General features: G+C 39.8%; 1 long non-coding RNA gene across 1 annotated transcript; it reads right to left on the bottom strand.

The window, feature by feature from the left end:
* Positions 1 to 7,505: 7,505 nt before the first annotated feature.
* On the bottom strand, positions 7,506 to 18,955 carry LOC138717468 (uncharacterized). The gene is made up of 3 exons (XR_011336866.1): positions 18,820 to 18,955; positions 9,507 to 9,646; positions 7,506 to 9,069 (listed from the first exon to the last, which is right to left on the bottom strand). It is a non-coding gene; the product is annotated as an uncharacterized lncRNA (long non-coding RNA).
* Positions 18,956 to 19,302: the final 347 nt, after the last annotated feature.

The raw sequence follows: 19,302 nt of genomic DNA, 5'->3' as shown, positions 1-19,302 counted from the left end.
AGGAAGACTGCGTTTGTCAGACTGACTTGTGTTTAACAAAATGGCAGCTATTCCACTGTGCATTAGCAATTAGCAATAAAATAATTTATAATTTACTTTGTACTTTTTCCCCCCACTTTAACATAAAACTTCAATAAAAGAGTTATGTTGCCATTAAAAGCAAATTGTGTTGAGAACCTCTGTAAAACACAATATGTTTCAGGCCCACATTAGCAAACGGGAATCAGGATGTAGTTAAAGGGCCCCTTGTTACCTGCTAGTATCTCTTTCCCATGGAAAATGAGATGGAATGTAAACAGGGGGAAGCAGGAGAATAAGAAATGCATCAGGAGTGCATTTGGGATAGACAAGTCTTACAGCTTTGCACAAGGCCTCTTACTTCTAGGGAGGGGGATTCCATAGCTTGTACGGAGCTGATGATGCATGGAGGGCTGACACTGCAAAACAGCGGGCAAGGGGGGAAGGGAGCAGGGAGAGCGTGAAGTAGTATATACACAGCTTTTCACCTTTCGGTCTCTATTCAATTTACTTTCTGCAAGTGTTACAAAAGCACTCAGAGCAACACAACCTGATGAAATAATCATGTTTGCAAACCCTATGTGCATCTAGAAATCACCAGAACTTCATCTGTATGTAGTGTTCCCATATAGGAAATAAAAGCTGGGTGATTTATGGCATTTTATTGCACTTCTTGGCCATTGCTAATGTTTTCTTCATTGAGAAATGGCAGAAGCTGCAATTTGGATTTTTATTGTGCAGTTTGCCAGCCTTCTCCCCATCCCCCTTCCCTCTTTCTTTTTCCTTTCCTGGGTGAACTTGCTTAGGGTTTAGGAGATGAAAGCTTATGGAGGTAAATGAGTGTCAAGGGGGCCGAATCCAAACACAGAGCCAATGAGTATGTTGCCAGATTTTATCTGCCCTCACTGAAAATACAGTATCCAGAAAAAGAAGAGTGATTATAAAGGAGAGTGACTTAGCCTCTAACTTACACAAAAATTCTTGGACGGGTTTCTGGTTTTCTTTTTTAAACAAACAAAACAATGTTTCCTGGTTGGCAGTTCCAAAGTCTTTCCTTTTTTTTCCATTTTTTGGCACATTGCTGAAAGGTCATGCTGATATATTTCCAAAACATGCTCATTGAGTATAGCTTTGCAAAAAATAAAAGCCCTTTTCTTTAAGGCCTGATCCTGCTCTCATTTAAGGCATAGACAAAATTTCAACTACTTGCAGGGGTATGGGAGTACAGCCTGATCACAGAGTCAAACTCACTGTAGGACTAAATGCAGGCAGGGTAGCACCAGCTGCTCCTAAAGCTACTGACACCATTATACAATCCTGCTCACCATTGCTTGTGTCTGCCAGACCCTAATGGTTCAGGCAAACAGTGCTCATGATACTTTTCAGGCTCAAGTAAAGATTTCTGACACCAAGATGAGAGCTGAATGAGCTGGTTTTTATGTTAAAATAGTCTAATGGCAAATCCTTTGAAAGACCTTGTGCCCATGCACTTGGGTCAAGGAACTTCAAATCCAGTGTGCTTTATTTCGGGGATGAACCAAAATGTTGCCAGATGAAAATCCTTTTCAAAATTGCACTTTTTATATTCTCAGCGGACTGCAGTTTTATACTCTTGAGTTTGGTTAGGCACTATGCATCAAAATGCTGTCTGTATAGATACAGCAGCTTAGCCTGAAGGTGCATGAGCACGCTTTGCCTGCTGCTTCCAAACATCTGAGTTTGCAATGTGTGTGCATGTGTATACATATGTGTGTGAATATGTGCGTGGCTGCCATTGTTTATTTGGTTTAGGCAAGAGGGCTGGAGGATGGGTAAATGGACAAAGTGCTTGACTAGATCTCAAGGAACTTACGCTCTGTTCTTGGCATAGCATCAAGTTTCCTGCATGACCTTGTATAAGTCATTCTGCAGCGTGCCTGTTGTCCTCCCCTACGAGAACTTTTCTTCCTTTTAGTACTGCTTTATAGTTAAAATGCATTGACGCATGAGAATGGGCCAGCAGAGAGGACGGGGTTGGGGGTGGGCAGTGGGGCGGGATGGGTGTTGAGGGAAGACTTTCTTGGTACCATAATGGGTCTCATTTTCCTCCAGGCAGCTTGAACTGAAGAACAACATTACCAGTATTCACAGTAATACTACAGCAGTGTTCAGAGGCACCAGTCATAAATTAGGAACCCGTTGTGCCAGGTGCTGTGCAAGCAAAGGAGTAAAGATTAGTATATTTGGCCTCAAATTATCATCAACAGGATTTTCATAAAGCTGTATAAACTGAAGTCAGTGTTGCAGAACTTCATGCCCAGCACTTATTTTCCTACAGCTTTTGTATTCAAGGGAACACAGTATGAACTCAAGCACAAGCACTGAAAGTTTTAAGTGCTCCTCTGATATGAAGCCTACTGCTCCCTCCTTCAGTGGCTTTCAGTAAGACATGAAGTCTTGTTGGCTTCTGAACTGGACTTTTATCTAAGGAGTTAAAGCAAAAGCCAGTCGGTTGTCTTTAAACTCCAGCCCTGATCATAGTGAGTTTGCAGAGGGTGAGAGGCTTTCAAAAGAAAGGCAGGGTTTTTGTCACCTTTGGCACACAAACATCCTGGCAAGTTACCTTTTTGTTTATTCCACTGTAAAACTCCGAACATGCTGCTTTCAGGGAGCTTACCTTCCATAGCATGACCTTTCAAGCAAATATATCCCTTCAAACTTTGGAATTCAGTGAGGTAGAATTAAAATCATTGACCTTTCATTCTCTTTTCCTCTTAGCCTACCTGCCTCTCATATGCTTTCCCTTTAATAACCAAGAAGCACATCTGCAGTTTTTGCTGTAAACACTGCAAAAAGCATTAAGGTTTTTAAGGTAACCTTGGCAAAATCCAAATTAGAAAACATACTGCAGTGATTCACATTTAACCTCCAAGTTCTTTCACAGCACAGCTGACAGGCTGCATTCTTCAGAACTTTGCGTTGTTTGCTTTTTTTCCTTCCCCTTGCTCTCTGTAAGCAGTAGTACTAAAAAAAAAAAAAAGCAAAACAAAAACAACAACCCTAAAAAGCATAGGAACTTTTTCTCCTCTGGGGGCCTGATATGTAAAATACACATGAAGTACTAGTCCCTTTTCTGGTCACTAAACTAAAGAGACACATTTCTTATAGGTTTAGAGTAACTTTGCCAAATCAACAACAACAATAAAACCCATATTTTTTTAAAAAAGTTGTGCAACTTATTACTTGATGATTTAGATCTTCAGCTTCCTCCCCTCCAATTGAGGCCACTCAGCCAAGAAAGAGCCTTCACTGTGTAAGTCATCAAGTTACTGTCATAATTTTCCAACCCTGCCAGTGTCTTCATCTTGGCTCATCCTCTGGAGCTGTAGGGGAGGGGGGAGCCCACGTGTGTGTATGTGTGTTTGTACCCTGACAGCAGCACAGAGCCAGTCGGCTGGGATGGAAGACATTGGCTCAGTCTCACCAAGAAAGCAAAAGCAAGAGAAAGAAAGATGCTACAAAGGGAAGGGGTGGAGACCTGTTTTTCTCAGAAACGTGCTGCACTGTAGGACTGTGCCTTTTATTTTTGGCACAAATTGCTGTAGCAAATTATATGGCTTATCAGATGTGGTTGGTTAGGCTCAGTAAAGAAACCACTGCAAGGACTTGTTTTCCTTGTTGTCTGCACCCGATTATGAGATCGGCACAAATCAGATCCCTGATGTTGCACAGGAACAAGGTTGAAACTCCACGGGCCTTGTTTTTCCTGTAACCAAATTAAGCATGATTGGGTTACAAAACAATTCAGCTCAGTTGAGTTGATTCTCTCTCTGAATTTACGCAAAAGTAGTCTGCCTGTTCATCTTGCTGCCACAGGGATTTACTGATGAATAGGAAGCTACGTGCCAATTTCAATCATGGCGTAAACCCCCTCAGCTCCTCTTCAAACAGCTGAATGGGTGTAATGTGCCCCTTGCTCCGGGGTTGCATTTGGCCCCATAGCTGGATGTGCTTTACAAGAACTCACATACTGCAGGATCAAATCCTGAAGGCCTCTGTTGTCTTCTCAATAGCCCAGCCCCACCCTGAAGGACGTAAACATGAATTAGAGGAGATGCAGAGGGCATTTCAGAGCACATCAATAAACACAGCTTAGCTATGGCAACTAGGGAGCAGATATACATTGTATTCAGTCCTCCTGGCTACCAGAAAATTAACCTTTGGTAAAAGGGTGGTAAAGGAGATTAACACCACCAATTAAATCCTCTTGCATTCAGAGCTACATGCAGTGCCTCCCACACCTATAAGACACTGTCACCAGTGAAACATCGTTATCTGTTTGCCCTGATGCCACTCATGCCTAGAGAGCAGATCTACACAACAGTGCATGGCCAGTGCCACAGGTAGAAAGGAACAAGAGGGAGAAAATCGGCCAAATACAAAATCCTCAGCCACCCAACTGTTTTCAGGGAGGACAGAAAATATTTCATTTTCTACCTGCAAAGAAAAATGGATTCATGTCACATCCTTCCTTGATTATCCCCAGCATTATGCAATTCAATAGATTTGCTGTCTTGATTAGACAGGCAGAATAGAATTTTAATTGTGACTCTCTGGAAGGCAAAATGGAGAGATTTGTATAAAAAGTTGGGAGGCAGCAGCATTATTGGAAGGCTGAGCTTTTTATAGTCAGTCTTTCTGCTTCATTCAACCATCTGCCTTTACTTGTGCTCTGCTGCTTGGGGTTGAGAAGTTGCTGGCTTTAAAGATGAGCCGCAAAGTTTAACCAGATAAATAAATGTGTGCAAGATCTCTCCCTACTAGCAGAACAGCTTTCAGCATTCCAGATACATATGTTGACAAAAAGAATGTTTTAATTTTAGCATTATTTTTACTGTTTATCAAACACAAATTATGCAGGTCGTTGCTTGCACAAGTCACACAGGAAAGTCCCTTTCAAAAAGGCCTGAGAAATGTAGACCAACTAAACTATTTTACTTGGGGGCAAACAGAGAAATTAGTATTTTTTTTAGAAGCATGCTTATAGATATATTGGTAGGAAAGGGAGTTGGCTGGCCTAAGCTAGTGTCTGTGGATAAGGGGGAAGATATAAGTGTCTGAGTCATAAGCCAATCCTAATTTAAGGAATTTGGGGCTTAGTTCATGCCAGAAACCAGAGCTGAACTCAGCACAGAACCAGGTGAAACCAAAAATGGCTTCTCTCATACCATTACTCTAGGTCACTGTCAAAATGTGTCACTATTTACTGACTAGAGAGGTGGGCAGTAAAGCCAGAAGTCTGGGTAGATTCAGAACAGTTTGAGCAATGCATGGGAGTCTCCACTACAGCGATTCAACCCATTTTGTAACATTATTTGCAAACAGTGATTTTCATTGAGATATAGTTGTCTCCCTGACGTTCTAATTATAAAAGCTCTGGTGACAGAAAACATCAGTTTTACAGGTTCATGCATGGATTGTCCAGAATTCAAATACTCAAATTCCAGCAGAAATAGTCCATACTATGGGCTGTGAAAAATTCCTGTTTTAACTCACTATGATCAGGCTCTTAAACAGTCAGTGGTGTGCTTTCTCTCCATGAAAAACTTTAAAAGCATGTTGGGTTCATTCCAACAGGAAAAACAGTTGCAACCATAAACAGTTTCATAGGGCTGGGAAAATGTTCTTTACTCAGTTCTAACCTTTTCTAGAGGCTGAATAAATATGAAAATGTTTTGAAATACTCTATTGCTACTAGATGTGATTTACATTGCTGGATTGGAGTTTTCAGTATTTTATTCTTGTCTTAACATGAACCTAGAGTCAGTCCAGTTAGTCTAAACATCTAAAAACTCCGGAAGTTTAAATTTTTTGATCTGAAAAAGCTATGCTGGAACTTTTTTAAGGCTGTTCAACATAAGGAGATGTCAGGAATTTCTAGCTCTCATTGGAAATATTTGCATGCAACACTTTGTTTATCTGCCTTTGCTGTAGTCCTGAGAGTACAGCTGAGACTGGCTGGCACCCAGAGACTGCCCAGATATGTGGACATCTTTGTTTCAGCTACCAATTCCCTCTTTTACAGAGACCTCTGACAGTACTCTCATCAGCAGTGCCACGTCTACAGATGAGGAAGACTTGCCTAGTTTTTGCACCAGCTTTCCTTTGTGTCATTTATGCATCTGCACAGGAGTTGCAGCCACTAACTATAATGTCACTGTTTCTCCACCATTTTTCACTTGGTAGTCTTGCAATTCTGCAGGCTCTTGTGAGGACTGAAAAAGCTGTGCCATCACCTACAGAATGGTATTTTGAGTAGAAACAGGAATGCTTTTTTTACAGAGGTCAACTTATCCATCACATTTTACTTATAATGTTTTTTCTTATCTCAAAGAATAAACTGTCCCATTGGGGTCTGGGATCATACTTCATGTGGAGATTTCTTCTTGAATGACTACTGTAATAGGGAGTTAGAAAGCAAGCACACAGCAAAAAGTAAAGACATGGGTATAGAAATGGTTATAAAACTCCATAGAATTTCAATATTGCCAAAACATCTGTAAATCTCACTTCAAGGCAGGCATAACAGACAATTAGGAACTGACTCAAGGAAATACTTAAGATGTGCCCTTATACAGCAAAGCACTTAAGTATCTGATTATCTTCAGTCTTGCCTTTTACCTAAGCATTTATTTATACACTTTGCTAAGCCTAGTACTGAGCAAGAAAATCTCATCTGAATTTAAGGCACTTTACTGAGATCAAGATAATATTTCAATTGATTAACTAGATTTAAGGGCTTCTCCTCAGCGATATGAAGGACATGTCAGTATGCCTGAATTCAACAAGAACTGCAAATGCTTGCTGCTACCTCTGGAAAATGATACCTTTTTCCTACAAATCTCTACTGGGGCTTCCATGCCCTGATGTTAGGCACCTGCATATAGAAATGTTATTTGCTGTGTCAAATCCTAATCAGTTACTATTATTACAGGGGTTAAGCCAGTAAGTTTGGAATTTGAACTTGCATAAACAAACTCCCATGCACAGAGCAATGGGCCATATACAGTACCAAAGAAAGTGTACAGTCCAGCTCTTTCATTCTGTGCCTCACAGTATCAGTACTGCTGTGCTTAATGATGATGCATTTATCTAGCTACACAGAAATAGATGTTAATTTTAAAATGTATCTAGTGTAAAAGGGAGAGAGAAAAGGAGAAAAGCACTGCTACAACCTTCTGTTTGTGGCTTTTCCAAATTCTTATTCTAAACACGAGTCTAACATCATTCATGGAAATACCAGCTCAGCACTGTTGAACAGCAGTCTGTTTCTTTATATTTATTTTCCCCTCTCATATTTCTTTCCATTAAAGTTTAGCAACATACACAAACAAACTGCAATGAAAAAAAAAGAGACAAAAATGAAACTCATAAAAGGCAGGCAACAGAAGTGACCTTTGCCACTCCTTTGATAGTGTTTTGCACATTTCTCTGCCAGTGGCTAAAATTTTTTTTACACTTTCAGGCAACCATAGATGATAACATGAATAAAATTGTATGGTGTCTCATGAATTTAACAGAAACATTTTAGAGGCAATAATTGCTCTTTCTGGAGTGTACTTTAATTTATAGATGGAATTCATTTTGTGATTTACGTAGTGGTATATTTTATACCATGTAAGGTATACTTTTAAATCTGCTTGCTTACATACAGATATATTTGAAAAGTTTGCCTTCATACATACAGTCACACAAACATAAATACACAAATCCATAGGCATGCATACAAACAGAAGAACTTGCCACAGGCTACAAGAGTCTATGTGAATGAATGCATGTATGAAGGCAGATATTTGTATTTGTGTGAATGAAGAAATTTCAGATTTTTATATCCCTGATTAGATCATATTTTGGAATTATGCAGGGCCATTTTGAGTTACAAGCAAATGATGTCACTCTAAGAGAAAACACAGGAAATGCTTGTTACTGTAGTGCTTTTTTGTGTCTATTTGGAATCACTACAAGCCTCTGATTAGAAATAACCAGATGCTGATTGCTTTGTGGTTTTCTTAAATAGATGCCTGAGCAGAAGACACTCTCTGTGTAATGATATGCTAAGGAAGCAGAAACATAGCATCTCCTTGGGCCATCCTCATCTGTTACGATAGGGTAGCAGCCCATTGTATTACATATGGCAGAGAATACCACAAACAGGTTTATACAGCTAATGGAGCCTTTCCTTCCATTGGCCAAAACATTTTCTACACGTGCTATGCATGGTGCAGATAGCACTATGTGTTTAGCTTTACTCTTCACCGATGCAACCACATGACCATGCTAATGCCAGTGACCTAGTCATACTCTGCCACGGCTTGCTTAATAACCTAGGCACTAGAAGCCAGGAATTTTATTCCTTTTTATTCCACTTGCTGGCTTTCCCTTTTTCCTATCCCACAAATTTAACCGGGATTTCACAATTTTTCCCACTCTACAGCAAAAGGAAACCAGCCCTGTGTAAGTTTTTCCACACACAGGCAAGGCTGGCCCATTGCATAGTATCCTTCAGATAAGGGCAGTCAGCCAGGACATAATACTTTGTGCATCCAAGTCCCTGGATGGCCATTGCCCTAGCTGCTAAATTACAGCCAGAAGACTTGACACTAGGTCAGGCTGATTGCAGGTTTCTGCATTGGACAGCAATAACACCAGATTGTCACTGGACGAGCCTTAGGACCCTGGCCTCCCACATCCCACATGAGCTGGTTGACTAGTGGGCTAATGATCTAGTGAGAAACTTTTCCCTCACTGCTAAGTTATTTAATTAGTAACAAGAGGTGGAGCAGCTGGAACAGAAGAGCAGAAGACAAAGAGCACTACACTGGAGTGTAGCCCAACGCTTACCATATTCATACACATTCCTTACTTCATTTGCAGCAAGACAGGGAGGTAAACCCATGTCTGCTGAATGTAGGCGAGCTATGGAGACAGTTTTCTTTAACCAAAGAACCAGTTTTGTTAGCCTTTTTCACATTCACTATTCCTTCAAAAAATATTCCCATTTCAGTTGGGTACCTGTAGAAAAAGTAACTGTTTAGCATGAGAATGATGGGCCAAGGCCCCCTACAACCTAGGCATAAAGGACTGGGGCTTTTTAATTTCTTTTTTCTCCTCCATGTGTCCTTCTGTGAGTCCCTCCCTGGAAATGGAAATGGTGTATTGTAATGCAGATTTCCTGCAGAATCTCACAGATCACTCTCTGCAGGGATTTCACTCTTCAGCTGAAACACTTTTCAGCCAAGGTATTGTTCATTTATTCAACAGTTTTATTTTTAAACATAGAATACTATAACTGTGCATTACTAATTCCTTTCAGAAGTATTATAGTGTTTATTTTTTGATTGAGGCTTGAGGGCTTAAGATCATTTAGCTAAGTTTTGTTGAAGTCTGTTTTATTCTGTTGTTTATGAATTTAAAATACACAATGAAAGGATCAAAATAAAGTAAAATACCTCAAAATCCCACTAGTCTTGTTTTCCTTTCTTCAGTCCCAGCACCCAGTCCATTTTCTCTTTCATGTTCTCCACAGAGAACCATTTTCTTTAATGTAATCACTGGCTGATTGACTCTTGCCTCTGTTTTCATTTTCCTCCTATTTGCAAAGATCAGAGAAATAGCAAAGGTTTCATTTAGCTTCTCATTAGAGATGATATTTTGGCCCTAAAGCTCTCAAGAGGCCAGAGCTGGCCAGAGAAACACCATCCACCTCAGCCCACAGCCAGGGTCTAAGACCAAAACTGGGAAGCAGGGAAAGCCTCAGTCCTGTCATGAATTTACCCTCCAGGAGCAGGTCTGGTCTTTGCCCTAGATCACCTGAGACTGAAGTAACCAACGAGTTATGGTCTTCAGCAGCACAGTGGCATCATGCTTCCAACAGTTTCCAAAAAGAGTCAGATGAGTCAGGAGGAGTGACATGATGGTGAAGGACCTCTCTCCTTCCAGTAGGTAAAGGGAAGATCTGTGTCCCAGTGCTACTGGTGCAGCTGGTACAGATGGAATATTTTGTGGGTGTCTAAGCTTTTGTTCTGCAACTGTTTCACAGAGATTAATCCAGGTTTTGTGGAGAACGGGGAAGACTAATCCACAAAAAACAAGAAGGTTTGTCCTTGCAGTGATGCCTACAGTACACAAAATTTCCTGTCTCGCTTGTGGAAAGGTCCTGAAGCATTACACTGATGATCAAGAAGATGTTTGCACATTAGCGTTGCAGAGCAAAGTTTGAGATATTAGCAGAGATCAAACACACTTAACTAGGGAAGATGTCATGTACTGAAAACAAAGCACAGGATTAGGAATTTTGCTGAATCAGGGTCTCCAAAAACATGAGTCGCATTGTTGCTCTGGAACTAATTAGCACAGGTATGTTTTTATATTTCCAGAGTAAAAAATATAAGAAAATGCAAGGGATTATTTAGACTTTGTTTAAGAAACCTTTGACAGAAGAAGTATTTACTTTGGGCTAATAACTTCTTACTTTTTTTTTATGTGCTAACCTCTGCCTTAAAATGTTCATGGACAATTTCCATTGATGCATGTGAACACAAATTATTAAATGGAGAAAAATTGATATAAAATTGTAAAAAATCAGCAGCCTTGCAGAGAAAACAGACAGTAGTAGACTGATACATTTTAAATACTAATGACTCTGACTTATGTGGGTAGCTTTACCCAGTGTATAATGCATGAGTGGTAAAATAGGTCAAACCCTGGAAGCATTCGCATCTTTGAAATCATTATGAATACAATGGTTTTACTGCATCACCAATTGCATAACATATCCAAAGCAAAGCCATATGTGGAATGCAAAATATAATGAAAATCCTTGCTCTTGTGTTGCAGATTAGTGAGCTACTACAGATTTTGGACCCTTTCCCAATTTTAATACAGTTACATTCCTGTGGCCAGTACCTCCACATTTTCACTTCCCTGTGTGATAGAAGTCTGCTCCTTTGTGCTTTTTTTACCATTCATAAGATTTCAGCTATCTGTGGTACAGGAAATTTGACATGTTAGCAATGGTAGTCATTTTTATTCAAAGAAAAGTTTGGCCATCCCTTTTGTATTCCTCTAGGGTACTGGGGGGAAGGCTTCATCCCATCCCCCACAAACAGGGGAACTTTGTTCTCTGCCTACCTACAACTACAGCTAAAGTTATGTCAGTGCCAGGTAATGAAAAGGCTTTGTTATTTAACAGGCAAATAATAGAGAGCCTTTGTGCAAGGATAATTACAGTGGTTTGGATATTCCTGGATTAACTCTTGGGATGAATGTTCATCTCAATAAACCACTAATAAATACACTTTAGCACCATGTCTCTCTCCATTTTATACTCTAGTCACCTTCTCCGTGCTACTTACAAGTTTAACTGGGGCTGGTTTTTTAGTACTAGCTTCAATACCCTTTGCTTACCCTCTGTATAACTGTAACAAAACTATCAGAACCTCCTGCATTTTACCTCACCCAGTCTGTATTCTAATAAAGCAGAAACGAGGTTGCGTAGCTTGCAGGCTACTGGGAAGAGTAACTAGTAAATATTTGCACAGCACTTCGAAGAAGTAAGGCCTGACTCATCACAGCATTACTTCCCTTTTACGTCAGTATTAACCATTAAAATTCACATCACTATCGCCTTAAACAACAGCTACTGAGAACTGGGCCCATAAAGGGCCATGTGGCCAGAGGAGCAGGAGTCATATTTGTCCAGACCTCTTGCTAGTGTGAAAACATGCCATGTCAAAGACTGGTTTCTACAGAAAAGAGAAAAGCATTAGAGAGCCCTATATGCTGACCACAAAGATGGGCTGCATCTCATGCCTTCACAGTTTATGTTTGTGGAACTCAACATGAGCCCAAAACTTCACCATATATGTCAAGGCTCTTTATTTTGTAGGACGACCCACAGATACAAGCAATGACATTTTGTCCAGTGATGCTGCCTTGGCCCCTAGTTCTGACTAAAGGGTTTTTGATGAAAATCAGGAGGCACAAGGTGCAAATATTTATCTTATAATTACAAGTAGTACAATTTAACGTAAATTATGCTACCTGACAGCTCTTCTTAGTCAGAGGGCTACAAAATAGCCTGTTGAAGGAAAAGTAAAGCGCAAAAGTTTATAGAGGGAAATGAAGAGTTGGAAAGTACTGCTATTATTATGGAATAAGAGCGCTGTAAAATTGCTGTGAAAATTGGAAATCCATAATTTTATTGTCAAATCTGGTTTTGCTTATAATAATAGTCATGATCAGTGATGGAAAAAAAGGACCTATTAGGTGATTTTTTCTGTCTTCCTCTTAATTAAGAGCGTCTCCCTACAAGGATCTTGACTGTTTTGTTCATTTTAAAAATAACTAAAGCAATGAGGGTTCAGCTCATTCCCTTGAGGGACCATTCAGCAGACCAACAGACCTCACTGCTAGGAAATTTTACTCTTTATCAGCATGGATTTTTCTTTGTTCACTTTCATCTCATTACTTCTGGTTATACATGGTTGGAGCATTTCTACCTTACATCAAATTCCATCATTTAACCTCATGTATTAATTTCTTTCCCAGGGCAGATACTGAGTTAAATCTGAGCTTCAGTGAAGAGTCTGGATGCAAACACAGAGTAGCAATTGGCTATAGTAGGTCCTATTTTTACTCTATATTGAGCACGTAAACAAAGACAATTGCTATTTAAATTCTGAACAGGAAATTTGAAAACAAATTTTACCTTCAAACACTTTTTTTTTCCCATGTATATGTCTGCCTATTCTCAAATCTACTTAAGTACTTTGCAAGCAGCTTGCAGACACCAGATTCTTCCCCTCCAAGAAAACTGAACTGATGTGCTGGAGATGCTGATCATGTAGTAGTTCACATGTAAAGGGAAGGAATGTCTTTTATTTACCACAGGACCAATACCAGACATATCTGTGCTCAAATAGTTAGCTAAGGGTGAATATGCCCTCTATGCAGAAGGTCATGGCAGCATATATATCATTTAAGTCTGAATTATGCTCTATTTACACCTCCCTCTGAAACTTTCTCTAACTGGGAAATTCTGGGATTTTTTTCTCTATTACCCCATATTTTGGATATTTCACAGTCTCTCGGATAAGTCAGTTGTAAGAACGGTCAGTTAAACATTATCAGTAATGGTCTGAGGTAGACTTCCTAGTATATAGCAAGAGAAAACAGTGAAAGACACTCAAGTAATATTGTTAACTAGTTTCATGCATGTTGCTCCTCTTTCAATCCCCTGTAGAGAAAGTGAAAGCTTGATAAAAAAAAAATCGTTTTTTTTTTTGCTCAGAAAACAGGGAGGGAAAGCCATGAAGAAAAATATATCAGTCTACCAAGCCATGTTAAACACAGAGAAAGTGAAACTAAGCTGCCAGTAAACAAATGAACAAACACATTTCATAAGCTCAGTATTACCCTTAAATTGAGCCAATGAAATTATAAATATGTTTCCTGCTGTTTCTCTGAGAGATTTATCCTTTTATTTGAAACACATTGTCATGTCTATAAAAGGGCATCAGTCTTAACGTATCCCCTTCTTTCAAGTTGACAACTTTTCTCAAGAGGGAAAGAAAATTAGGACAAAATATTCATGCCTGTACTCCTAACCCTGTGGACAGGTACACTAAAGAGTAAATAAAACTTATGCAGAAGATCCAGTGCTTCTCGATAATAAGCCATTACTTTTTCTATGTTGCTGATTTTCAAGGGGGAATAACTGTGTCAAAAATACATTTCTAGATCCTTGCTTCCTGTTGCTGGCCAACTCCTCCCTTCTTTTATGTTTTGCAGTTCAGATAAGTGAAATACTTCCTGATTAGCAAACTACAAGCTTGTTCCCTCCAACTGTGCCTTGTTCTTGTGAAAATAAATTTTGTCTTCTCGACTTTCCCTGCATCATTTGTATTTTGGGACAAGAGATTGTGAAGTCTCTAGACATAGTCAGCGACATGGCAGTGAAAAGAATGAGTGGATTACAGTTGGCAAAAAAAAAAATCAAAGTGAAAATAAAGAAATGCTTAAAACTATGTTAAAGCACTTCATGTGTAGTGTACTATCTTAAAGTACTTCATAGGAAAGCCTAATGCGTCTGCATTCTGGAGAATGGTATAATGCACCCGTGAACTTCCTAGGCATGCTGTGTATATGCCAGACCCTTGAAATTAGCTAGTGTGAAAAATGTTCTTGTGGTTTCATTTCCTCTGCAGGGTTTTGGGTTAGGGTTTTGTTTTGTTGTTTTGCCTTTTTGAGTTGTCTGTTGTTTCCCCGCCCTCCTTCCCTCTTCCACCCCCACACCCCAACACTCCCCCCCACACCCCACACCCCCCGCCCTTCAAGCAATTAAAAATGCAAGGAAAAGAAATTCACCAGTTCAAGTCTGTCAAAGAGCAGGTTTACTATCCTCCATACACACTCTTAGCTTGTGTTTGCCACCATTTCTGAGCTCTGTCTATTACTGTACAAAGTAATCTGCTTTATCATTCTCTCTTGAGAGCACTGAGCACAGTCCAGGGTCTGGTTTAAAATATATTTAAGTATTACATACCCACACATGTTGTATCATTATATATTAAAAAGGAAGTTCAAAGAACTGATGGTGATAAAATTTATGGTAGCCTTTAGTTCTTCTGGATATACCGCTACAGTTTTGGGCTACTGAGCAAGAAAGCCCTGTCATTCATTAACTTAGTGTTGAATGTCCTAAACAACAACATGAACCAGAAGTGCCTGCAAGGGTTGCTCTCAATGCAAGGTGCTCCTTTCCTCAAATGATTTGCAGCATTTTTTCCAGACCAGGGGCACAAGAAAGAAATGCCCAGGTACTGTAGCTCAGACTGAGATAAAGATTTACCCTTCTTATGTGAATGAGATTAAGGAACTTTAGAGGATGTTCATAGACACATCTTCTTTCCCTGTTCCTCATATGTCCCCAGTTTTCCTTAGGAGCTTTTAGGGATCCTTAGATCAAAAGATTTGTAGTAGTTGAGACTGCTGATGTGCTGGAAGGTGCATAAGGTTTCCCTGGGATCATGACTCTCTCCAGCCTGCAGCACAGAAAACTCTGGTGACTTTGTAGCTCTCAGGGAGACTCTTTTGAAACTGCATCATACAAATCATTCCACAAAATAATTTCCACAGTTCATAAATCAAACCTGTATTGCATTCAGTCCTTCTACTCTACTTCTCTCCTTGAAGACATTCAAGCAAACTCAGGCTTCCTTACCCCAAACAGTAAAGTTAATACCAGCGATTGCCTTCTAGATTATTCTTAGAACCCTGTTTGGTTGTGGCTGTAAGTGGAGACAAAAGTAAAGTTGTTAAGATCATCAGATCTTTTGATTCTAAAAGTATCATCAACTCAAATATTTCTGGTAAGCACTAATGCTTTTGAGAAGTCCCATAAATAGATTTGGCAGTTTCCATTTTACTCCAGAAAGTATTTTCTATCATCAGTTACACCCTAAAATTCACAGGATTACAGAACCAATGGAAACTGACCTTTGCAATAATGTTGCTGATGTAAGGCAGCAGTATATATAGCTTTATATAATGTCTTGACCACATCTATACACGCACTACTACAGCTTCAGCTTTTCAGCAGTAGAATGGAAAAAAAATAAGTTCATAAAACACTACAGCATATTTTTATCAAGAGTCCAACAAAATCTGGTCAAATACAGAAGTCATCAGTCTTATTTCATCTAGCAGGACAAATTAGCAGGTTAAGTGGCTTGAATTTACTGTAAGAACATCTTGCCTAATTAACTGAACCTGAGCAGTCCTTTCTCCCATCGTTACTAGCAGTGGAGCGGCTCCAGCAAAAGTACCTGTAGTTCCCAGTGCACACTAGTGGAGACAGTTCTCAGCTGGTTCCTGGACTCTGTTTTGTCTAAAGCTACTCAGCCATTCTGCACAGCAAAGCAGCTACCTTAGACCTCCTGTTTTTGCTGTAACCAGATGGATCTGCATTGCAGTTAGTAATAGGGAAGGATAAGGACAATTTTCAGGAAAAGAAAAAAAAAAGGAAAGAGACAATAAAGGAAAACCCTAATGAAGGCAAGGGCATGGACGTGACAATTAAAACCAAGCAGCTCCAAAGCACTATTACTACTTTCAGAATCCTTTGAACATGTGAAGGAAAGTATGACTTCAAATTAATCAATTGTCTTTTAAAGTAGCTGAGGTAGCACTCTGTCTATTACCTGTGCTTTTAGAGTGTATCTCAAATGTGTCATTCAGGCTTCTGAAGACGAGAAAGATACCAATGAAGCACCTTGTTACAAATTAATCACCCTGGGATTAGGGGCAAAAATTTCTAAAGCATCTTAAAATGAATTAGAAATTTAATTCCCATTTTCAGAATTGACTTAGACAGTTACATCCTGACTCTAGCTAAAAGTCAATGGGATGATAGCTCCTAAATCACTCTAATGCATCCAAAAACATTACCCCCTTCTACAAGTAACACAACACCAAGCCCCTCTATAGTCCCATTTGTCTTTCAGTGAGCATCCCAGGTTTCTGCTTTTTCATCCCCGATTTCAGTCCACATTTACCATAAGTTATGCTTTCATTTTCATTAAACATTTTAAAAGATTGAAGTTTCAAACAGTGAGTTATTCATTCATCTTTTCACATAGAAATCTAGCATCACTACAACACCCATTTCAGACTATTATTTTAATGAGAAAGGAAATATTTTTCCTGACACTGACAGTAAAATCCATCCACCCATTTTTATATTTTACATGATACTGCATGTACCACTGCTACATCTCTCACTAAGTGTATGTTTCGGTCTTCTTCCTTTATGTGCCTTTTTGCAAGTTAATGAGCAATAAAAGAATAGCTGAAGTATCCTTTGTGTTGGGGGTAGGAGACAGTTGAGCTATCTGGATGCTACTGCTCTTCCACTGACCAGATTATGATAATATCCCTTTTCCTCTTGGGGCACTGGATAGAAATCTTTTTACTTCTCCATCTCTGTTCCCCTCCATCTTGTGTCTGTCATATCCATTGTATCTGCGACATTATGTTTGTAGCACTTCTATCATCAATGTCTGATTCCACTGCGACACAAGCTATGAAAAATAATCTAAGGAATACATATGTCTAGATTACACCTATTCACAAGCATACACAAATGTATATGGTTTCTCTCTGATACAAAAAAGATCAACTTTCTAGTGCTAGTGAATGACCAGTTAGAAAAAGGAATTCAGATAGGGCAGGGAGGCAAGGAACAAAAGCAAAAATCACATTCACATATGAAGGAAAATTATATTCACAGTAAGTCAGCAGTCATTCTGGCTTTCAGCTCTTTTTATGATTTTTTCCCCCTTTTGTTGCTCACTTTTAGTACTTTTGCCCAAGACTGTGTTTTTCACTCCTTTGTTGTCTTTCCTAGAAAAAAGCACAGGACTTGAGGAAAAGGATCAGGGGAGGGGAAATTCCTATCCTGACATTTATTTCTTCAGTGACCTTGACAAAATCACTTAATTTATTGTTTCCCTTGCTGTAACAAAATGGACGGGAATGAAAATTAAGCCTTTTTTGTAACATTCACAAGCGTTTTGTGATTCAACCCTATCTGATCAGTCTCCTTTGAACCCCTAGACTAAGTTAGCACAGATTTGAGTCGTAATTGTTATCAGTAATGCCTTGCCTCTCTTCTAGACACACTTTCTGCAGCAGTCAATACCTGTTCCGTAGCAGACCATGGTGGGAGAATAGCAATCACCAGAATAAATGCTATGCCCTTTCTCCCAAGTCTGTTGCATCTCAATAAACTCTGCAGTGTCTCCAGCAAAGGGGGAATTCAAAAGGGTGGTCCCAAATCAGGACTCTGAAGGGGTTTGTATTCAGAATAAGACACTATGGGAGTATCATGATGACAGCTGCACTTACATCACTGAAAATAATTATTCTGATCCATGAACACAAGCTAAACCATAAGAATGGTCTTGTAAGCAAGGTCTGTTTTAATAGAAACATAAGTATTATGCATTACAGTCTATTATAAATTGGTTGTAATTTTCTCCTGACACTCTGTGAATTAAACTAGTTAGGATACCAAAAAAAATAACAAATGCCACAAAGCAGAAAGCAAGCTCAGTGTCTGAAGGTTAATGATTGCTCATGAAAGCTACAGAAATAAATTATCTGCCTAGGGACACTGTCACATGATCGGCACAAAAGCTGCAACAGCCGAAAATGTTTATGTAGAGAAAAAAACACTGTCAGCATCACAGGGCCCTTCCCCCACCACAGAACTGGAGTCCTGAGCCAAACAGCTGCTCCTGACTGCTTACATTAAACTAATTTGTGCTGCAACATTGCAGCTGCTTAATTTTTAGACTGAACTTTATCACCAATAAGTGTTACAATAACAAGTGATCCAGCCCTATCTCTGAAGAAATAGCAAGTTCCTCAACAACAAAGACAGCTTAAGGTGCCGAAATTCAATAAATAAGTAAGAAGACTGCATCCAAACCAGTACTTAAAATCATTATGACCTACTCCTGCCTTCACTGGGAAAAGATTAAAGGCGAGCTTGCTCCTAAATTAATTGGGAGTCAAACTGTGCTTCTAGGTGCATGGGGGTTGCCCCACCCTGACATGGGGAACCAGCGGCTAAGAGCCACCGCTTAGGCTGATGGAGCAGCAAGGTGGAAGGAGGGTGAGATGCAGGGGCTTCAAGGGCTTTCCCACCCTCCCTACACCAGTTGTTTTGGGATTGTGCTGCAGAGCCTGGTCACTCACGTCCTTCTCTGCAGCCTTGCCTCTTCCCTTCTCCAGGCTCCCGCTGGAATCTGCAACTCCCTGGTTTGGGGTTTGGTGTCCTATAGCACTGCCTTGCACATCCTTCTGGTCACAGATGCACTACTGTCTCCTTAAAACGTTTATTTCACTCGACATTTAAAATGAAGGTTTGGGTTGGTTTTTTTTTTAAAAAAGGGGGGAGGGGGGAACTAGCTCATTCATATCCTAACAGCTTGAAAGCCCTGACCTCCTCCTCACCCCTCCTTCTGCCTCCCCCCTGAAAAAATGTGTTCAAAGGCAGTTGCATGGGAGGAAGTGTTTACAGAGCGGCAGCAGAGTAGTGCTCCTTGGGTAACAGAAGTGCTGCAATTTCAAAATGTCACATGTTGTTCCTCCCCTTTTCCTCTGAATTATTTTCCTCTGTTAACATGCAGGGCTTCATCTTTTGTTGAAACAGATACTGACCTGAACTGATGGTGATTG

Source organism: Phaenicophaeus curvirostris, chromosome 2 (assembly GCF_032191515.1).
Source record: "Phaenicophaeus curvirostris isolate KB17595 chromosome 2, BPBGC_Pcur_1.0, whole genome shotgun sequence".
NCBI lineage: Eukaryota > Metazoa > Chordata > Aves > Cuculiformes > Cuculidae > Phaenicophaeus > Phaenicophaeus curvirostris.
The sequence above is the reverse complement of the archived record's forward strand: the minus strand, read 5'-3'. Positions and strand labels throughout refer to the sequence as shown.